This window comes from Lagopus leucura, unplaced genomic scaffold (genome assembly GCF_019238085.1).
Source record: "Lagopus leucura isolate 7727_CA_CO unplaced genomic scaffold, USGS_WTPT01 Super-Scaffold_100002, whole genome shotgun sequence".
NCBI classification, from domain to species: Eukaryota; Metazoa; Chordata; class Aves; order Galliformes; family Phasianidae; genus Lagopus; species Lagopus leucura.
Window position 1 is genome coordinate 89,062,629 of NW_024962263.1, and position 5,611 is coordinate 89,068,239.

Below are 5,611 nucleotides of genomic sequence, written 5' to 3' on the forward strand. Positions count from 1 at the left end.
GGTGTGTAGAATGGCTCTGTGAATTTGTGAATATGATAAATGTTATCCATTACTGGCAAAATTGTTTTGCGTCTCTCTTTGCAGTTAGTTTCACTATAGAAATACTTCCAGAAAAACTGGGCATTTTATTTATTTCTTTTTTCCAGTGATTTCTATATCTTCATAATCACTCCAGCCAGTGCATCTTCCATTAGTTATTAGTTATTAAAATTTTGTACAGAGGTATTGTCAAAGTTAATCCATCGTCTGCTGCCCTTAGAGATCTGCCCAGGAATGTGACCTGTAACATGTACATGAACTCATACAGCTTGGCCAAATGGATTCAGATCAGAAGAGCATAGGTAGCTCCTTACTGTTCACATTCTGCTGTCACAAAGTCTCCTAGAAGAAACACCTCATGCAAAGAATAACCTTCATGGGACACTGGTCGTTTTTAAAGGGCAAAAGCCATGCCAGGTCTGTTGCAGTGAATAAGTGGTGCAGATGATTGATTTTCAATCCTCTTCAGCATTCTCTGTGTTGGTTAAATTACCACTGTATTGTAGGAGTGATGTGGTGTTGCATACTGTGTCACGGAGTTGTTCCAAAATCCACCAGCCACTGTTTTGCAATGTAGTATGAGGGTAAGAATGTATTTGCAATTTCAAAAACTGCACCAAAGCTCCCAAAACATATAAAATAATCATGTTTTTCAAATACAGAGAAGTACCACTTTTGGCTGAAATTCCAGTGATCGGGAGTATCAAGGAACAAGGGGGAGGAGAATAGAAGGAAATCACAATAGTAGTTGTGATATTTTCAAGATTACAGGTAGCTCTGTGTAGTTGGCTAGAGAAATCACTTTAAGTGGGCAGCAAAGAATCTAGATATATCTTTAAATTTTAGCTTGATCAACCTCTGGGATGCAATTAAAAAAAACAGCTTGGAGGAAAACAGTTGTATTTTAGCTATGAATTACTTTGTTCTTGCATCACTAAAGGAGATATTCAATCAGAAATTGGGACCACGATCAGCAGCATGGTAGTCATTTTTATTCTGTGCAAACATAATCATCAGTGAGGATCACTAAGTGCATTTGTGTGCATAAATCTTATTCAGGTGTTTCATTACTGTCTGTTTCTGAATAGCAGGAGGGCTGCTGCGTTTTGTAGCTAATTAATGTTTAATTGAAGGTAAGTTGTGGGTGTGGTTTGTATCTGTGAAATCTATATGCCGAACACTTTCCCCATGTTTAAATGCTACTTTTGGGGTATGGCAATATGGCCCGTGTTGGAAAAGTGCCTGCTGAAACCGTACTTCTGTGCTCTGCAGGCCTACTTCACCGTTGGATTGAATTTAAAGTGATCTTAGAAAGAGAGAATAACTCTTCAGAAGACCTTTAGTAGCCTCCGTGTGATTTGCCTTCACTTCAGTTATATTTTCCTTGGATTTACACTGGAAATAGCAAGGAGACTGAAAGTCCTTACAGGAGATATTTGTGTAGCAGGAGACTTTTTCCTTTTAAGAAGAAGACCTAAGAAATTATGGTAAGGAAATCTGTTGGTGAACTGTGGATATCTTTATGGCTGTTGCAAACATAATGAAATTACACATTGCTTTTTTCTCTATTGTTTTGCTTGGATTGTGCCCATTTAATTTTGTCCTCACAGCCAAAAGAAGCATAAAGTCTTTGCTATGGAATGTAAGAACATATGAGGAGTGGCTGAGGGAATTGTATGAGGAGTAGCTGAGAGAATTGGAATGGTTTAGTCTGGCTAAGTTGAGGCTTGAGGAGGACATTATCACTCTCTACAACTACCTGAAAGGAGGTTTGCAAGGCAGGGATAGGCCTCTTCTCCCAGATAACAGTGATAGGATGAGAGGTAATGGCCTTAATTTGCATCAGAAAGGTTCAGGTTGGATATTAGGAAGAATTTCTTCTCAGAAAGAGTTGCAACACACTGAAACATGATGCCCAGGGAGGTGGTGGAATCGTTATCCTTTGAGATGTTTAAGGAAAGGGTAGATGTAGTACATAAGAACATGGTTTAGTGAGCAATATTGGTGGTAGGTGGTGGTTGGACTAGGTGATCTTTGAGGTCTTTTTCAGCTTTAATGAATCTGTGATTCATTTGATCTTGCATAAAAGCATATTGATTAACATGTGCATGAAGTCATCCACAGAATGGCTTAGGTTGGAAAAGAAGTCACATGTGAGGAATTCCTCTAAAAGAAAGCCCAAAGTTTTAGAGTGCTGCTCTAGGATCTGTCCAAGGGTTCACCATCTTTATCTTATTTCTACAGCAGAATGCCTGTGAGGCATCACGGTGCTCAGCTCATCCTTGAGTTCATTGAAGCATGTGATGTGCTTTATTATATTCATGGCATTCCTGCACTCAAATGAGAAGTTGTATCCTACCCACTTGCTTTTCCAGCCATCTCTTTTTCATGCAGAACTCCTCATACCTTCTTGGATTTGTTTTCTTGGCATTGCTCTATGCTGCTAAACAGCTGATCTGTTCCACCTCAAAATGCGCTACCCTCCACTCAGAAAAATCCTGAATCAGAAGAGAGTGATGTGTGTGTTTAGTGTGAAGCTTTGCTATCCTCATTTCAGTTTGCAAGGGTCTCTCACACATCTCTCCTTGAAAATGTATTTTCTCCTTGAACATATATTGCTTCTTTTTCTCTTCTGTTCCTCCAGCAGTAAGGATTCACACCCATTCCCATCACATTTTCTGCCATTCAGTGGGCCCTGTGGTGCTGTCTGCATGAGACCTTCTGCAGGGTGACAGAGAGGAAAGGAGGAAAGCTGCTGTGTTTTCTGTCAGATGGAGTCTAGTAAATAAGTGTAAATAAGTCTTGCAGAGCCATCCACAAGTTTAAAAGGATCCAGACAGAAATAGCAAGTTGGCAGGGCAGCCTCTGCCTGACTGCATCACCCTGACCATTGAGTTTTCTTTGTACATATTTTTATGCTATTGAAATGAAAGCTGGTGGCCAAAAAGTTTCGAGAAGTGACCTGCAAGTGAAAGAGCAGGAAAAAAAGATGATGAAATTGTACCTTGATCATGGGCTGATGGGCTTTTTAATCCTACATATCCTTTTTACTTTGTAAGATGTTCTTATTTATGTTTGCAGAAGGGCACAGGAGCTCATCTGTCACTTGAGTACCTTATGCTATACATTTCATGAATGAATGACAGCAGGCATTTTCAAATACAGACACAGCAGCCAAAAATGACTTGATATAAAGTTGTCCCTCCGTGCAGATTTGGGGAGGACACAGAAATCATTCCAGCCATGCGTTGAACAGGTGGGACTTTGGTCGTTCTCCAAACCAAGATAGTTGCAATCAAAGGGCGTGCTGGGCTCAGCTGTGAGAGGTGCCAAGGGACCATGTGGTACTGAATATATTGAATGTTGAGAGAGAGGCATTTCCACTGAGGACACTTGGTTTTTCTGGTTTTAAATTTTTAGTCAGCCCTGAAATGATCAGAAAGTTGGACTTGATTTTATAACACCTTTCAAATTGAACTATTCTACTCTTTCCTACTCTATTCGACTGTATGTTGCTGGACAATTCGCTCAGATGTATGGTCTGATTCTTGGGTGGTCCTGTGTGAAGCAAGAAGTTGGACTCCACGATCCTCATAGGTCCCATGCCATTCTAACTCAACGTTTTTCGTACTCCGTTCTCCATACTCCATAGTCCATGATCCATTTTTATAAATATTAGAACTTGTTCTCTATGTTTCCTCCACAGTGAGTGGAGAAAGAAGAGAAACTCCAATGGCTCACTTAGCATATGTGCATCTGAGGTACATGGGCTGACCGGCACCCCCAGGAAGGGAGATGGACTTCATAGTTTCAACAAGATAAGATTATTTCAAAGTAACTGAGGCGAGAGAAATGCCATCTACTCAAGAAAGTTCAGAGTGTCTTTTGATAAGTCCTGGAGGCTCAGAATCATCCAGAAAGCAGCATGCAAAGATGTCTTCTTATCATAGAATCACGAAATTGCAGGAAGGGACCTCAAGATCATTGAGTCCAATCCCTCTGCTAAAGCAGGCTCCCTACAATAGGTTGCACAGGTAGATATCCAGACAGGTCTTGAATATCTCTACAGAAGGAGACTTCACAACCTCTCTGGGCAACCTGTTCCAGTGCTCCATCACCTTTACTGTAAAGAAGTTTGTCTGTTTTTATGGAACTTCCTTTGTTCATGTTTTAGGCTGCTGCTCCTTGTCCTATCACTATTCAGCACTCAGAAGAGCCTCATCCACTTGCCTCCTGCCTCCCTTTAGATATGTACAAACATTAATCAGATCTCCCCCTCAGTCTTCTTTTGCCCAGATTGAACAGATGCATGTTACTAAGCCTTTCCTCATTTAGGAGATGCTCCAGACCCTTGATCATCTCACTGGTCCTCCACCCGACTCCTTCTAGGAGGTCTCTGTCTTTTTTGACCTGAAGAGCTCAGAACTGGACACAGTATTCTAAATGTGGCCTCTCCAGGGCAGGGTAGAGGGGGAGGATCATTTCCCTCAACCTGCTGGCCATGCTTTTTTTAATGTAGCCTTTCTTGGCCACAAGGGCACACTGCTGGCTCATGGCCAACCTATTGCCCACCAGGATCCCCAGGTCCTTCACTGCAGAACTTCTTACCAGCAGATCATCTCTAACCTGTGCTGATGCATGTGGTTATTCCTCCCCAGGTCCACTCTGGACTCTACACTTACTCTTGTTAAACCTCATTAGGTTCCTCTCTGCCCAACTCTCCATTCTGTCCAGGTCTTGCTGAATGCCAGCACAGCCTTCAGGTTTGTCAGCCACTCCTCCCAACTTTGTATCATCAGCAAACTTGCTGAGAATGGACTCTATCCAGTCTTCCAGGCTGCCGATGAAGATGCTGAACAAGACTGGACCCAGCACTGACCTCTGGGGAACACCAGGCTGCTTTGCACCGCTGAGTCGTGGTACTTGAGTCAAAATTCAGGAGAGATTAAAGTCCTCCTAGACCTCACAATAGACAGAGATTTATTTGATGAAACCTGATCACTGTCAGGGTGAGTTTGTACTGAATTATATTGTGTCTGGTACAGATGGGACTCTAGAGGTTAACAGATACTCTCATTAAGATTCAGTCCTCTAAAATGAAATATCCTGAAATCTGCTGCATTTCACACCACATGAAAGTGGGTGTAACAGCAACTGAATAAGTTGTAGTTCATCTTAAACTGTAAGGCAATTTGCAATGCAGCATGCAATATTTTGGTGTGAAGACATCAACTTCGTTTTCAAATGCAAAGTGGGCATGGGTTTTAATTTACACTAGCAAAGAACCTGGCCCTAGGAGCTTCACTGAGTTATGGGGACTATCCAAGAAACGTCACGACCATAACTGTGAAACAAATGAAAGAAACTGTCTGTCAGTTAGAGTAAAAATGGATTTTGAGCATACCTTTGCAACATAACTTCTTAGCTCCTGCCAGACTCATGTGTATCTATTTATAATTGCAACTTTCCTCAGTTAATCATGTCAGAAAAGGCATTTGTACCCCTGGGAACTGCTTCTGACGCAATGGGGCTTTTTTTTTTTTTTTTTTTTTTTTTTTTTTTTTTTTTTTTT